General features: G+C 37.5%; 1 pseudogene; it reads left to right on the top strand.

The window, feature by feature from the left end:
• The window catches only part of LOC131181621 (polygalacturonase At1g48100-like), a 34,507-nt pseudogene that overhangs the window by 2,578 nt on the left and 13,717 nt on the right, over positions 1-18,212 (top strand).

Raw genomic sequence — 18,212 nt, 5'->3', positions numbered from 1 at the left:
AGTATGCCCATGTATCACTTATATGTAAATATCTATGTAGTTAAACTCTAGGCACATTTTATGTTGCATTCACAACTGTTAAAGTGCCATGGATGTTGTTGTGGTAATTTGGAGCAGTGTGTGTGCATTGGCGTGCGTGTGGTATAGTATTGGCTATGGACAGGACGAGTAGACACAGCTTGAGATCTTCGCTGGGACCCGGTCCTTCGGGATAGACACGGCTTGAGTTCTTCGCTGGGACCCCGATTTGGTTTATTAAGCGAGAGTTCGGCTTGTGTTCTTTGCTGGCACAGGTTGGATTTAAGAGAGCTGTATAGGGGATTAGCTCCCATATATTTATGATTTGACATTACTGGGTGTGTGAGTGCTCCAAATTACTTTTTTGCTGTTATGATGTGAAAATATTACCGATGTTGCATTTCACTCTACAGGGTGCATTAGCTTTAGATAGTTATAGAGATTATTGTTAATACTGATATTTTACTCTCTGAGTTGAACGCTCACTCCTGTTCATTATTTTTTAGGCTACAGGAGGATTTTTATTGTGGTTAACCAACTTTTCTCCTTCGCAGGTTGTTTATTAATGTTTGTGTAATTCTATTAACTTCTAGAATTTCCGCATGTGTTAGAAATATTTATTTGATTTGGGTTTATAATATAATTATCATGTTGGACCTGTAAACTTATTATTGTATGCATATTTGATGGAATGGATGAGGGAGCTAAGCTCCCATTTATTTTTATGACATTGAGTATATAGAGGGTGAGCTGAGCTCCCCAGTTGATTATATATCGTATTTATAGGTCGGGTGAGTCAAAAACTCTCTGTTGAAAGGTCCACTTTATGGCTGGACTCTGTCCGGTTGAATTCTTGAAATTGGGTCCAATGGGCCATAGAGTTGGGTTAAGGAATTGGGTCCAATGGGCCATAGAGTTGGGTTAAGGAATAGTTAGGCTTACTACTGGCCTCGGGGGCTTTAGGTTGGCCCGGGGGCTTTAGGCTGGTCCGGCTCATAGGCTGGGTGGTGACAAATTACTTCTAAACTTCATTTTGATATTCAAGGTACATTAAAATTCTTCTATTTGATCAAATTGGATGGTTTTTGTCATGCATTCTCTCTCCTTATCACCATTAAATCTCTTTATTATTTCATGTTCAATGGTTGTCAAAATAAAATTACGGAAGAGTCAATAAAATGTGGTAATATTGAATCTACAATGATATATTATAAATAAGTTGAAAAATGAAATTCAAAATTCGATTGACAAAAATTAGATAAAATTTTAACTATTTTAAAATTTTTGACTAATTTTGCCAAAATTGAAAGAATTAGATAAAATTACTTAAAAATGGATAAGATTTGATTTTTTCTTTTTATCAATATATATCCCTTTTAATAATTAATTCAATTAAATGGTCGCAAAGGAGGTATGAATCTCTAATTTAATGATTTTTTTAGCTGATCTACAACTAAATATTGTTGGTTTAATTAATATTTATTATTTATATTATAAACAAATATGATAATTTAAAAATTTAAATTTATAGGTGAGGACTTATTATCTCTAATGTATCTGTCTTTTACGTGATGATTGTGAAAGTGTATCAACTGAATGAGTTTGTTTATTTATTTATTTATTTATTTTTTTTCATTCTCGCAAGTTGCACTTTTAAAATATTAAGGGTGGTTTCATCTGATTAATTATATTTATAAATAAAAATATATAAACTTAAAATCTAAATATTGAACTTTAAGCTAGGCCAATTAAATTTAATAATCTCCTTTTTTAAAGAATTTTAAAATATATATAAAAAAATAAAAATCATATATTATACTAAAAATTACTCCAAGTTTGAAGACAACAAAAAGAATTTGGTTGGATTGTTTTGCATTGCTTGATTTTAATTAAGCCATGCGAAGTACCCCGACATGCAGTCATATAAAAAATTCTGATCGGTACTCTCCACGCTCATTTGGTGCATGGCCTATCCATAGCTTCCGCAGCCTCAGTGCATGCATACATAGTAAACATGGAAATTAGGATTCTTTTGGTTTTGGCCATTTTATAATTCATCAACATGTGTTTTTTGGATTTTTTCTTCATGTGAGCGTACTTAATTTGTTGAATATATAGGTTTTGGATATGCAATGGGAGAAGGCATAATTTCATTTCTAACAATAACTTGTGAGTGGGAGACATCCTAACAGTTCAAGCCATTAAAATTGTAAATAGCCCACAATGCCCTCTGAAATTCGACAATTCAAAGGGGATCGAAGTTAACAATATTAAGATTTCTTCACCTGAGAACAGCCCAAACACTGTTGGAATACACTTGCAGAACACACAAGATGTAGAAATTCATCATTCTAGTATTGCGCCTGGTAAGAACCAAGACATACACTAATATCATATCAACATTTCCAATTCTTTATATGGCCAATGTTCAATCCCGTAATTTGAGTTGGATAGCCCAAAATGGTGCATGGCACGTTAGAATTGCAATGAAAAAGCAATCTACTATAAAATAAATAAATAAATATAAAGGTTATCTGTTTGTGAGGAAATATATTAATTTTTAAACGGCGTAACTGTCACTAAACTAACTTTTGGGACAATCATGAACAATGAGTACCAATACAACCAACTTTTCAGTTTAGCATTCTCTGGACCTTGTTATAATTATTAACAAGTAGGCTAGCCTCCAGGTATTATAGTCAAATTAATATGTATAATATTGGCTTTGGTTTCTGTTGCTAATGTATATATTATATTGGACCCTCACTTTTAACAGGAGATGACTGTATATCCATGCCAACTGATTGCTCCAGTATCCATGTTCACCATATCGACAGTGGTCCAGGACATGGTATAAGGTAAATTTTAATTACAGAGAAATATTGGATAAAAAGTGTTAACACTCCTAATTTTTAAATTAATTATTTTATGGGTAGATATTAATATTTTATTTTATTTAAATTTTGAGAAATTATTTGAAATTTTTCGAATTTTAGAAATAAGGTTTGATTTTCTGAAAATATAAAATTTTAATGATTTTAAAAAATTAATTTAAAGATCATGTGCCAAAATTAAAAATATATTTGAACTCAATGAATTTTTTTGAGTTTTTTAGAATTTTTTCAGAATTTTTGAGCCTTGTTTTTTGTCCCAGTGCTGAGTAAAAATTTAATTTTGGGTATCTTGAATCGAACCGGCCGAATCCAACAGGACCGGATCAGAACGGTTGAAACGGACTGGCCTATTTTCTTTTTCTTCTTCTTCTTCGCGTGCCCCCGACACCCTCCCTCTCTCTCTCGTTTTCTCTCTCCTCTCACTGCCCCACCGCCACCCCAGCTTTCCCAGCTCGCCGGCGCACCCCCTCAACCCTTCTCCCAAGGCGCTTACGCTTGCAGTGCGCCGCTTTATCTTCCTGGCCAAAATTCGGCCGTTCGGGCCACCGATTGGATCCGGTCTTGTGCCAAAACCCATCTACACCTCGAAAGCTTTCCATAGACACCAAGAACACCAAAATCCATAGAGTAGTTTATCAAATTTTTGTCCGAGAAGTTTTAGCCCATTTTAACTTTCAGGCTAGATTTCTCAAAAACTGTAAACCCCACCAAAAATCTAAGAGTACCGGAGTGCTCCACTCGTCGAGAGCTTCGCGGCAATACCCATTTCAAATTTTTTCGATACCGTTTTTTGGTGGGTATCACGAGACTTCACAGTATTTTTCTGAGTATTAAATGAGCTTAGAAAATTCGGTAAAAATTATATACTAATCCTCGTGTTGTGGGCTTTGCGTAGGTACCTTCAATTTGCGAAAATTCAATAGTTGCTCAGGTCTGCAATTTCAGACTGGGCAGACAGGCTACAGAAAAAGTCTCCGAATTGGGTCGAGATTATAGGCTACCCCACCATTTTCAGACGTCCCGGAAGCGTCTGCCCGGTCGGAATTGGCATAGGTAAGCCCAAACCCTCATTTTTCTTAATAGAACATGTGTGGCATTTGATTTTGATTAAAAATCTATAAAATATTCGTGATACGTTTGCGTTAGCTCTATAATATTGCTAAGGACCGCAAGGCAAAGTTTTAGAATTTTTAGAGTTCATTTGAGTAGTTTTTGCAAAAGGGGCAACTGTAGGGACTAAAGTGTAATTTTTCAAATTGTGATTGTTGACTGTTTGGGTGGGCCCAGGAGGGGCCATGTGATGTGATTGAGTTGTGGATGTGTGGCTTGTGAATAGAGAAGTGCATTTTTAACCTTTTTTCAGGTTGAATAGGTCCTAGGTATAGGGGAGACTCTGCTGGATTTTCAGTAAGACCTAGGGTGTCATTGGTCTTTTCTAAACTTGTATCAAGTCAAAGATATTAAATATTTGTAATGGAATTTTTTAGGTGAGCCGGGGCAGCCTTTCTCCTCCGCTTAGCCACCGCAATGACCTTGGTTTAAGTCTGTGAGTAAAAATATTAATTTTAATTATAATTTCGATACTATTATATGTTCAAGCATATCAATGCATTACTTATAAATATATATCTATGTAGTTAAACACTAGGCACGTTTTATATTGCATTCATAATTGACGAAGTGCCATGGATGTTGTTTGTGATAATTTGGAGCAGTGTGCATGCGTGTGGTATGGTATTGGATATGGACATGATGGGTAGACACGACTTGAGAGACACTCGCTGGGACCCCGCACTTGGTTTATTAAGCGAAAGTCTAACTTGAGAGACACTCGCTAGCAGAGGTTAGTTTAAGAGAGCTGTATAGGGGATCAGCTCCCATATATGTACTGTTTGAACAGTGTTGGGTTGTGAGTGCTCCAAATTGCTTTTTTATTGCTATGATGTGGTTTGCATGAAAATTTACGATGATGTTGCATTCCATGTCTTAGGATGCATTAGCTTTAGTTAGTTATAGAAATTGTGATTAAAATTAGTATTTTACTCTCTGAGTTGAACACTCACTCCTGTTCATCTATTTTTTCAAGCTACAGGAGGATTATTTGTTATGGCTAACTTGTTCTTCTTCTTTGCAGGTCCATTAATAGTATTTAATGTATTTTGTACAATTGAGTTAAATTTTAGACTCCGCATGTGTTAGAAAAACTTATTTTTATTTTGGGCCTATATTATAAAAGTTATATTGGACCTGTAAATTATTAACTGTATGCATGATGGTATTGAATGAGGGAGCTAAGCTCCTGTTTGAGTTATAACATTTTAATTATGAGGAGGGTGAGCTGAGCTCCCCAATTTATTTTATATTGTGTTTACAGGTCAGACGAGTCAAAAACTCTCCGTTGAATGAACCATTTTACGGCCGGACTCTGTCCGGTTGAATTCTTGAAATTGGGCCCAAATGGGTCTTAGGATTGGGTTGAGGAGTAGTTAGACTTACTACGGGCCTCAGAGGCTTTAGGCTGGCCCAGGTCCTAATGCCGGTCCTGCTCATAGGTTGGATCGTGACAAATGTGGTATCAGAGCGTAGACTCCAGATTCATAGGGAATATATATCTAAAGTGTTGGGAAGAGTCTAATAGGCGTCACATGTGGATAATAGGGTCCATATTCATCCTTGCATTGTTATATTTGCTTCTAGTTTCTGCTTTGTATAATTGTGTGTAAATATGAGTCTATAGATCTGTGTAACATGCTGTTTTGAAATTTTGTGGGCTAATACTGCTGAATTTTAGAAAAATGCGTAGAAGCAGGAGAGCTGCCACTGCACCAGAACGGGATGTGCCAGATGAGGTATCGGCACAAGATGAGGCGCCTGCCCCGAGGAGGCGGGGTAGGAGACCTAAAGCTGCTCAAGTAGAAGAGCAACAGCCATCAATTCAGGAACAATCTTTTATGGCCTAAGGTCCCATGGACCCAATGGCAGCTACCTTAGCCGGATTGCAGAGAGCCATTGATATGATGGCACAATATATAGTCCACCCTCCCCAACAGCAGCAGCCCACCACACCAAGAGGGGAACCTTACAAACAAATAATTAATTTCAAGAAGTTGGTGCCTGGTACTTATGATGTGTTAGATGATGCCTATTGATTTTTGGATTCTTGCAAATAGGCAGGGATGGAGTTGCAGGTGACTGATAGGAGGCTTATAGAGTGTGTGCAGCATGTATTGGGGCCAGTGCCAAGACAGTGGATGACTGACTATGTACTACCTTGTATTGAGGGATTATCATGGACCCAGTTTGTGGAAATGTTCATTAGCAGGTTTGTGCTAGAAAGCTTCAGAGATCAAAAGCAGTGGGCCTTTAAGGCCTTAAGGTAGAATGACCGATCTGTAGATGAATATGCTACAAAATTTTTAGAACTGAGTAGATATGCCTCCACAGCAGTGGCTACAGAAAGTATGAAGGTAAAGAGGTTCCTAAAGAGGCTGGACAGGAGGTATGCAAACCTGGCTATGATGTCTGATCAGTCTTTTGATATGGTAGTTGATTGAGCTTGACAGATTGAGATTAGCTATACAGGAGATTACAGTGGAAGGGCAAAGAAGAATAGAGCGGAAGGTTCTTCAAGTGTTCCCTACATGGATACCACAGATAGTGGAGGCTAAAGTCATTACAGAGGAAGGGGTAGGAATAACAAGAAGGGTGGTTTTAAACACAAATCTCGAGGTTCAGACCAGGGTATGGATCCAGTAGTGGTAACAGTTTAGGTTATAGTAGTTCTGGGTTTAGTTCAGGATACTCCTTGGCACCTTGCACGCAGTGTGGAAGAGGACATTCAGGACCTTATATGATGGGTTCAGGAGTATGTTTCCAGTGTGGCCAGCATGGTCACTTTGCTAAAGAATGTCCAGTGTTTAGCGAGCCACAGATGGGGTCACAGGGTTTTGTTGCAAATGTTCCTCGTCAATTGTATCCTGGTACTTCCAGCATGGCAGGCAGTCAGTTCAGTGGCCAACAGAGCTGAGGACAATGAGGACGTGGATTTGGAGGCAGGTCAGGGGGTAGAAGTCAATTTCAGGGTTCTGCACAGTGGCCTTCATGGACTTGATGAACAGGGTGTTCAGGCCATTCCTGGACCATTTTGTCATTGTATTCATAGATGATATTTTGGTATACTCTCAGACCGAGGAAAAACATGTGTGGCATTTGAGGATGGTGTTGCAGACTTTGAGGGAGCACTAGCTATATGCCAAATTTTCAAAATGTAAATTTTTGATAGAAAGCATCTCATTCTTGGGATACGTGGTTTCTAGTGAAGGCATTTAAGTGGATCCTAAGAAAATTGAGGCAGTAACTGATCGATTTAGGCCTATAACAGTCACTAAGGTGTGAAGTTTTATGGGCCTAGCTGGCTACTATAGACGCTTTATACAGGATTTCTCTAGGATAGCAGCTCCCCTAACTAAGATAACTCAGAAGAATGTTCCGTTCATTTGGAGAGATGATTGTGAGGAGAGCTTACAGAAGTTTAAGGAATGTCTAACTATCACCCCTGTGTTTACATTACCGATGAGTGGTGAAGGATATACTGTGTACTGTGATGCCTCCAGAGTTAGCTTAGGGTGTGTTTTGATACAAAATGGAAAAGTAGTGGCTTATGCTTCAAGGTAGCTAAAGAGGCATGAGCAAAACTACCGCACCCATGATTTGAAAATGGCGGCTATAGTCTTTGCACTAAAAATTTGGAGACACTACCTGCATGGTGAAGTGTGTGAGATATACACTGACCACAAGAATTTGAAGTACATCTTCCAATAGAGGGATTTAAACTTGAGACAGAGGAGATGGATGGAGCCTCTAAAGGACTATGATTGTACCATCCAGTACCACCTGGGAAGGCCAATGTAGTAGTAGATGCTTTCAGCAGAAAATCTTCTGGCAGCTTGGTGCACATATCAGCGGAGAAGAGACCATTGATTCAGAAAGTACATGAGTTAATGGATCAAGGTCTGATCTTAGATATTTCAGATGAGGGGGTATTATTGGCCCATTTTTCAATGAGACCAGACCTACGAGACAGAATTAGAGTTTCCCAGCACAGAGACCTGCAATTAATGAAGATTATAGAAAAGAGTATATCAGGGTGAAGGTGGTGAGTTTGGATTTGCCAATGATAGCGCTCTTATGCAAGGTTCCAGGATATGTGTGCCCCATATGGACAATCTCAGAAATGAAATCATGCGAGAGGCACACTATACACTGTACAATGTCCACCCAGGCTCCACCAAGATGTACCATGATGTGAAAGATAGCTACTGGTAGAATGGCATAAAGAGAGACATAGCAGACTTTGTGTCCAAGTGCTTGACTTGTCAGAAGGTGAAGTTTGAACACTAGAGGCAATCAGGAAAGCTGCAAGAGCTCCCTATTCCAGAATGGAAGTGGGAAATGATCACTATAGATTTTGTAACTGGGTTACCTCATATAGCGCAGGGATATGATTCGATATGGGTAATTGTTGATCGTCTGACTAAATCAGCTCATTTCTTACCTATGAAAACCACATATTCTGTTGCACAGTATGCCTGGCTCTATGTTCGAGAAATAGTAAGATTGTATGGAGTTCCTGCTTTCAAAATATCTGACAGAGGGCCCTAGTTCACTTCTAGGTTTTGGAGAAAGCTGCAAGAGGCACTTGACACGCAATTATACTTTAGTACTGCCTTCCACCTTTAGACAGACGAGCAGTCCGAAAAGACAATCCAAACACTGGAAGACATGCTTTGTAGTGTGTTTTGGATTTTGGAGGTCAATGGGATAATCAACTACCCTTGGTGGAGTTTGCCTACTACAACAGTTATCATTCCAGCATCGAGATGGCACCTTATGAGGCGCTATATGGCAGAAAGTGTAGGTCTCCTCTGTGTTGGATGGAAATGGGAGAAGCGAAGGTGCATAATGTAGACTTAATGCAGTACACTTCAGAGATGGTTCCTTTAATCAGGGAATGATTGAAAATAGCTTTCAGTAGGCAGAAGAGTTATGCAGATCCCAGACGAAGGGATGTAGAGTTTGCAGTAGGCGATTATGTATTCTTGAAGGTTTCTCCGATGAAGGGAGTCATGAGATTTGGAAAGAAGGGTAAGTTGGCACCTTGGTATATTAGACCTTTTGAGGTTACTGATAGAATTAAAGCAGTTGCCTACCAGTTGTAGTTACCACCCAACCTTTCTCATGTTCATCCTGTATTTCACATCTCTATGCTCAGGAAATACATACCTGATCCCTCTCATGTGTTACAGCCGGATGTAGTAAAGCTGAAAGAAAACTTGACATTTGAGGAGCAACCTGTAGCCATAGTGGACTATCAAGTGAGGCAGCCAAGATCAAAACAGATCCCTATGGTTAAGGTTTTGCGGAGGAGCCAGTCAGTGGAAGAATGCACCAGGGAATCAGAGTGGGGCATGCGTAGCAAGTACCCTTATTTATTCAATGTGTAATTCTGTTCTTTTATTCTGCCTTATGTAAAAATTCGAGGACGAATTTTCTGTATGGGGGGAAGAATGTAACACCCCTATTTTTAAATTAATTATTTTATGGGTAGATATTAATATTTTATTTTATTTAAATTTTAGAAAATTATTTGAAATTTTTCAGATTTTAGAAATCGGGTTCGATTTTTCAAAAATATAAAATTTTGATGATTTTTAAAAATTAATTTAAAGATCACGTGGTAAAACTAAAAATATATTTAAACTCTACGAATTTTTTTGAGTTTTCTAAAATTTTTTCGAAATTTTTGGGCCTCATTTTTGGTCCCAGGGCAGAGTAAAAATTTAATTTTGGGTACCTTGAATCCAACTGACCGAATCAAACCAAATTGGATCGGACCGGTCGAATCGGAACGGCCTATTTTCTTTTTCTTCTTCTTCTTCGCGCGCCCCCAAAGCCCTTCCTCTCTCTCTCTCATTTTCTCTCTCCTCTCTCCTCCTCTCGCTGCCCCACCATCGCCCCAGCCTCCCCAGTTCGCTGGCGCACCACCTCAGCCCTTCCCCCTTCTCCAACCGCTGCCTGTAATGCTTAAAAAATGCGCCCAAAGGCACTTACGTGGGCAGTGTGCTACTTCATATTCCCGGCCAAAATTCAGCCATCGATTGGATAGGGTCTTGTGCGAAAACCCATCTACACCTCGAGAGCTTTCCATAGACACCAAGAACACCAAAATCAATCGAGCGGTTTGTCCAATTTTTGTCCGAGAAGTTTTAACCTATTTTGATTTTCGGGCTAGATTTCTCAAAAATCGTAAACCCCACCAAAAATCCGAGAGTACCGGAGTGCTCCACTCACCGAGAGCTTAGCGGCAATACCTATTTTAAATTTTTTCGACACCGTTTTTCAGTGGGTCCCACAAGACTTCACATTATTTTTTTGAGTATTAAATGAGCTTAGAAAAGTTCATAAAAATTTTATACTAACCCCTGTGTTGTGGGCTTTGCGTAGGTACCTTCAATTCGCGAAAATTCAACAGTTGCTTGGGTCCGCAATTTCAGGCTGGGAAGACAGGCTACCGAAAAAGTCTTCGAATTGCGTCGAGGTTATAGGCTACCCCACAGTTTTCAGACGTCGCAGACGGGTCTCCAGGGTCGGAATTGGCATAGGTAAACCCGAACCCTCATTTTTCTTAATTGTCTAGTGCTTGATTTCGATTAAAAATCTATAAAATATTTGTGGTAGGTTAGAAAAATATAATTCCTCTTGCGTTAGCTCTGTAATATTGTTAAGGACCGCGGGGCAAAGTTTTAGAATTTTTAGAGCTCATTTGAGTAGTTTTTGCAAAAGGCGTAACTGTAGGGACTAAAGTGTAATTTTTCAAATTGTGATTGTTGACTATTTGGGTGGGCCCAGGAGGGGCCATGTGATGTGATTGAGTTGTGGATGTGTGGCTTGTGAATATAGAAGTACATTTTGAACCTTTTTTCAGGTTTGGTAGGTCCTACGTATATGGGAGACTTTGCCGAATTTTCGATACGACATAAGGTGTTATTGGTCTTTTCCAGGCTTGTATCGAGTCAAATATATTAAATATTTGTAATGAAATTTATCATGTGAGCCGGGACAGCCTTCCTCCTCTGTCCAGCAGCCGCAGTGACCTTGGTTTAAGTTTGTGATTAAAATATTAATTTTAATTATAATTTCGATATTATTATATGTTCAAACTTGCCCATGCATCACTTATAAATATGAATCTATATAGTTAAACACTAGGCACATTTTATATTGCATTTATAATTGATGAAGTGCTATGGATGTTGTTTGTGATAATTTGGAGCAGTGTGCGTGCGTTGACGTGCGTGTGTTATGGTATTGAATATGGACAGGACGGATAGACATGGCTTGAGAGATACTCGCTGAGATCCGGTCCTTTATGGATAAGTCGAGGTAGACACGGCTTGAGAGACACTCGCTGGGACCCCGCACTTGGTTTATTAAGCGAAAGTCTGGCTTGAGAGACACTCGCTGGCAGAGGTTGGTTTAAGAGAGCTGTATAGGAGATCAGCTCCCATATATATACTGTTTGAACAATGTTGGGTATGTGAGTGCTCCAAATTGCCTTTTTATTACTATGATATGATTTATATGAAAATTTATGATGATGTTGCATTCCATGCTTTAGAATACATTAGCTTTAGTTAGCTATAGAAATTATGATTAAAATTAGTAATTTACTCTCTAAGTCGAATACTTACTCCTGTTCATCTATTTTTCCAGGCTACAGGAGGATTATTTGTTGTGGCTAACCTACTCTTCTTCTTCGTAGGTCCATTAATAGTATTTAATATATTTTGTACAATTGAGTTAAATTTTAGACTCCGTATGTGTTAGAAGTACTTATTTTTATTTTGGGCCTATATTATAAAAGTTATATTGGACCTGTAAAATTATTAACTGTATGCATGATGGTACTGAATGAGGGAGCTGAGCTCCCGTTTGAGTTATGACATTTTGATTATGAGGAGGGTGAGCTGAGCTCCTCAATTTATTTTATATTGTATTTATAGGTCAGGCGAGTCAAAAACTCCCCGTTGAATAGTCTATTTTACGGTCGAACTCTGTCCGATTGAATTCTTGAAATTAGGCCCAAATGGGCCTTAGGATTGGGTTGAGGAGTAGTTAGGCTTACTACGGGCCTCGGGGGTTTTAGGCTGGCCTAGGTCCTAATGCCGGTCCGGCCCATAAGTTGGGTCGTGACAAAAAGTAGAACTTTTTGTTTTCCTTTGAGCTTATCAGCAGGGTTACACACTGTAATTTGAATTCGAAATCTTTAGAATATAGATTCTTAAAACTTTGCCACTCTTAAAAGCCTTGGAGTCGCTATCAGGAGATCTCAAGTTCAAATTTTGAGTGTGGGGTGGAGGGTTTATGCAAGTGTGGAGTATTAATTTCATCTTATTGATTATATCTTAATTTCTCTTGTAACTTCAGTGTAGGAGGACTTGGAAGAATAAAAGTGTTGCATGTGTCATTAATATCATTGTGGAGAAAGTCTCACTGGAAAGTACTCTAGCTGGAGCTAGAATCAAGACATGGCAGGTACTTAAAGTAAATCCATATTTGAGATTGCAACTAATTAATTATTGTATAATTTTAATGTTTTGCTAATTAATTTGCCTCGTGCAAGGAGGCATTAGATTGGTTAAAAACATGTCATTTTCCAACATCCATGTATCAAATGTCAAATATCCTATAATAATTGATCAATTCTATTGTGACAAGCATGTCTGCAATGAAGGAACGGAAGTGTGAAAAACACAAGTTTATACCATTGAATTCAAAAATTTTCACCTAGGGTCACATGCATCATGCAAGATTTATTTTTATCTATTTGATTTCAATGATAAACAATATATTAAAACTCTTTTAATATGTTTTTGGATCTGTATTTTCCATTTAAGATTTTAAAATTAATCAGATTAATTTTAGAACCCTAGATTAAATCAAGAACGATTACACTAACCTCTTGATGCACTGCAGCGTATGTGCGCCTTTGAGATTCGTCTTCAGGACACCAGATGTTGTCCCTCTAGCTTGTCCACACCAAGAACACCTATGGCAGCCCTTGAATAGCTTCTAAAGCTTTTTCTATTAATTAGAAAACCAAGTTCTGCCTTTTAAGAGATTAAAGATGTAAACAGGACATTAGAAATAATTTCTAGTGTTCTTAATTCAAGAGATTGATGGCTAATCTCTTTGAATTGATAAGAGATGAAGAAGAAGAGATAAAAACCCTCAAAGTGGCGTGACAAAGGAGTGTGGCTGCTGGTTGTATTTTATTTTCTCATAACAACACTTAAATAGCTAGGTTAACACATTAAACCCTTGCCACATGTCACCCTTTGATTAGCTCTAGGTTTAAGTGACCCAATCACATTGTGCCAAGTGTCAAATCTATATTTAATAATCTTGATTTTAATCATCTTACATGATTAAAAAACATTTGGCAAGCTTATGTGTTATGCCATGTGTCACCATCTCATGGTGCCACGTGTCACACTGCAAAATGACCAAAATGCCCATGTGTCTTAATTTTGAGTTCTTAACCCAAAATAATTATTTTCTTCTTCTAAATAATTTATATCAAATATAAATTAATTAATTAATCTCTATTAATTAATTTCTCATTAATTAAATTCATATTTAAACACTTTAAATATAAATTTAACTTATATTATACATCTAATAATCTAGATTTGGTTTCAAGTCATACTAGGGACTTTGCAATCTAATTGCAAACCAAACCTATTTAATTAATCAATGAAACTCTTTAATTAGGTGATAACATGTGTATGTGTGTGACTTACTAGGCTCATCACTAATTGGCAATGAGACATGATATCAACTCTTAATATCATCAGAACTCTTTCTTACCATAAATAATTTCTCTAAATCATTTTATGAACCTCATAGACCATGGTTAACACCTAGCATAGCATGCCATAGCCACCCAATTAGTAATAAGGTTTACCTTAAATGAACCTATAATCATATGTTACCATGCACTAGAATCTCTCTGTTACAAAATCCCAACTCAAGCTGGAGTCATGGTTTATGTCAAACTCCATTTGCTATGAATATTATGTTCTCTTTTAATTCCAATTCTTGATTAAAAGATTTTCTCATCGTAAACTCTTTTACGAATAAATCTATCTGTCTGGCCAGAACTTGAAACATCAAGAACAATTAAATGAACATAGGATTTTATCTCTATTTACTTAGAGGAACAGATTCCATCTTGATCAACACCTACCTCCATATATAACTAGTAGGAGCCAACACATGCCCATATACCCATACACGCATACAAGTATGAAAGCAGATCAAACTCAAACTACCTATATACAAGATAATCGTGCTATCTCAGTCTAAAGATTATATGCACTGATATGATTTATGACAAAACATTGACAAGAGTAAACTCCATGTGCTTGTCATAAGTGTCACTGGTTCGGCCTACTTATCATTTATAAGTGCCTATCATGTTTGTTATATGGCATGAGACTCACCATTCCATCTTATTTATATCTGATATAAATAACTTGGGAACAAACATGAATACAATCTTTCTGGATAAGTCATGTCCTTATTATGAAGTATCCTCGATTGTGAACCTATTTATGATACTTTGTGCTAGAAATATTGTCACTCATATTCTTAACAACTTAAGAATAATATTTCTAACAAAATATCAATGGACCTTTTCTATTACACATAAATATATTATATAAACAGAAAAGTAGAAATGCCATTTATTAATAAAATATGTACAAGATACATACTAAATGATATACTCTAGGGCATACTACTAACAATCTCCCACTAGCACTAGAGCCATTCATTACAATATCTTAGACCTATCTTCTCAAGATGTCGGTCTAACTGAGTCTGTGACATAGGCTTAGTGAATGGATCAGCTGGATTTTCAACTGATGCTATTTTCTGCATGGCTATATCGCCTTGCCCAACTATATCTCTGATAATGTGGTAGTGCCTTTCTATGTGTTTGGATTTTGGGTGAGACCTTAGTTCCTTAGCCTGTATGACTGCTCCATTGTTGTCACAGTGTAGTGGAACTGCTGACTCAATGGAAGGAACTACTGTAAGTTCTGTCACGAACTTCTTTATCCCAACAGCTTCCTTTGCAAAGATCTCGATGCAAAGAATATACTCACCTCTGTAGTGGAATCTGCAATCGTGCTCTGTTGGAACTCTTCCAACCGATCGCACTCCATTACAAATGAACACATATCCAGAGGTAGACTTTCTATCATCGATATCTGATTGGAAATCAGAATCAGTATAACCATCCAATTGCAAGTCTCCATCTCCATAAATCAAGAATAAATCCTTAGTTCTTCTCAAGTACTTAAGAATATTCTTGACAGCTATCCAGTGTTCCAAACCTGGATTGGATTGATACCTGCTAATCAAACTAACAGCATATGCTATATCCGGCCTAGTACACAACATTGCATACATTAAACTTCCAATAGCCGAAGCACATGGAATCCTGGCCATCTTATCTCTTTCTTCAGGTGTCTTTGGAGACATCTCTTTAGAAAGATGGATACCATGTCTCACTGGTAACAATCCTCTCTTGGAATCAAGCATGTTAAACCTCTTTAACACCTTTTCCAAGTATAGACTTTGGGATAAACCAATTATTCGTTTCGCTCTATCTCTATAGATGCGAATCCCAAGAATATAGGTTGCCTCCCCTAAGTCTTTTCATGGAGAATGTATTTGACAACCATATCTTTATAGTCGTCAACATACCTGTGTCATTACCCATCAACAGTATGTCATCCACATATAAGACAAGGAAAGTGATAACACTGTCACTAACCTTCTTATATACACATGGCTCATCCTCATTTTTGATAAAACCAAAGGATTTAATGGCTTCATCAAAACGGATGTTCCAAATCCTCAAAGCTTGTTTCAACCCATAAATAGATCGATTTAGCTTGCATACCTTGGAACCATCTTGGGATTCAAAACCCTTAGGTTGTTCCATGAAAATGTTTTCTTCAATGTATCCATTGAGAAAAGCTGTTTTAACATCCATCTGCCAAATCTCATAATCATAGTACGCAGCTATTGCTAATAAAATCCTAATTGATTTAAGCATGGCAACAGGCGAGAAAGTCTGCTCATAGTCGATTCCTTGCCTTTGGCGAAACCCTTTCGCTACTAGCCTTGCTTTATAGGTCTCTACCTTTCCATCAGAATCAATTTTCTTCTTGAAAACCCATTTGTTCCCTATAGGTACAATACCTTCAGGTGGGTCAACAAGATCCCAAACTTGATTCTTATACATGGAATCAATCTCGGATTTCATAGTATCAATCCATTTTGAAGAGTCTATATCTGATATAGCTTCTTCATAGGTAAGTGGATCATCTCCATGATCTACTTCTTCATGAGTAGACAACTCTTGTTCTTCTTCATGAAGAAAACCATATCTCATTGGTGGGTGAGATACCCTGGTTGTTCTACGAGGAACAGTTGTAGATGTTTCATCAACGGGTATTGGTTGACTAGATGGATCTATATCCATCTGATCTGTTGGTTGGTCAGAATTCTCCAATTCTAACTCTATTTGCCTTCCTTTGCCTCCTTCTTGAACAAACTGTTGTTCAAGAAATGTGGCATCTCTACTTATCACAACCTTTTGTGAAGTAGGCAAATAAAAATAATATCCAAAACTATCTTTTGGATATCCAACAAATCGACCTTTTTCTGATCTGGTCTCCAATTTATCAGTGTTCAGCTTTTTGATATAAGCTGGACAACCCCAAATCTTAACATGCTTAAGACTTGGTTTTCTTCCATGCCATATCTCATAAGGTGTGGAAGAAGCTGATTTTGATGGAATCCTATTCAGAATATACAAAGCTGATTCTAATGTAAATCCCCAAAAGGAGATTGGCATATCAGTATAGCTCATCATACTACGTACCATATCCAATAGAGCACGATTTCTCCTTTCAGATACACCATTTAGCTGTGACGTTCCTGGAGGAGTCAGCTGAGAAACAATGCCATGCTCTCTCAAGTATTCATCAAATTCAGTACTCAAATATTCACCTCCACGATCTGATCGAAGAGCTTTAATACTCTTTCCTGTTTGATTTTCTACTTCAGATTTAAATTCTTTGAAATTTTCAAAGGATTCATGTTTGTATTTCATCAAATACAAATACCAAAATCTTGATTTATCATCAGTAAAGGTAATAAAATAATGAAAGCCCCCTCTAGCCATTTCTTTAAATGGACCACATACATCACTATGTATTAGCTCCAAAATATTTTCAGCTCTTAGCCCTTGTCCAACAAAGGGTGATCTAGTCATTTTGCCCTGAAGGCAAGATTCACAAGTTGGAGTAGGCTCAGAGCCCAATGAGGATAGAATCCCCATTTTCTCCAATTTTGCAATCCTATCTTCTACAACATGACATAACCTTAAGTGCCAAATATATTTTGAACTTGAGTTGGTTTTCACCATGGCATTGCATTCTTTTAGATTGCTATACTCTAGCCAGTGGAAACACTTTCTTACTGGCAATGGAAACACTTTCCTGTTGGCAATGGAAACACTTTCCTATTGGCAGTGGAAACACTTTCCTTTGCCTTTGTCAGCTTTGGTCTTCCCTTTCTGTTTAGCTATTTTCTTGGAAGGACCAGGAATCTGAAGTTTCTTTTTCTTATTGCCCTTCTTCTTGTTGGACTTGAAGGAACGGAAGCGTGAAAAACACAAGATTATACCATTGAATTCAAAAATTTTCACCTAGGGTCACAAGCACCATGCAAGATTTATTTTTATCTATTTGATTTCAATGATAAACAACATATTAAAACTCTTTTAATATGTTTTTGGATCTGTATTTGCCATTTAAGATTTTAAAATTAATCAGATTAATTTTAGAACCCTAGATTAAATCAAGAACGATTACACTAACCTCTTGATGTGCTGCAGCGTGTCTGCGCCTTTGAGATTCGTCTTCAGGACACCAGATGTTGTCCCTCTAGCTTGTCCACACCAAGAACACCTAATGCAGCCCTTGAACAGCTTCTAAAGCTTTTTCTATTAATTAGAAATTCAAGTTCTGCCTTTTAAGAGATTAAAGATGTAAACAGGACACTAGAAACAATTTCTAGCGTTCTTAATTCAAGAGATTGATGGCTAATCTCTTTGAATTGATGAGAGATGAAGAGAAATAGCTGGAGAGGCTCAAAGTG

The sequence above is a fragment of the Hevea brasiliensis genome, chromosome 7 (genome assembly GCF_030052815.1).
Source record: "Hevea brasiliensis isolate MT/VB/25A 57/8 chromosome 7, ASM3005281v1, whole genome shotgun sequence".
In the NCBI taxonomy this organism is placed as follows: Eukaryota; Viridiplantae; Streptophyta; class Magnoliopsida; order Malpighiales; family Euphorbiaceae; genus Hevea; species Hevea brasiliensis.
The sequence above is the reverse complement of the archived record's forward strand: the minus strand, read 5'-3'. Positions and strand labels throughout refer to the sequence as shown.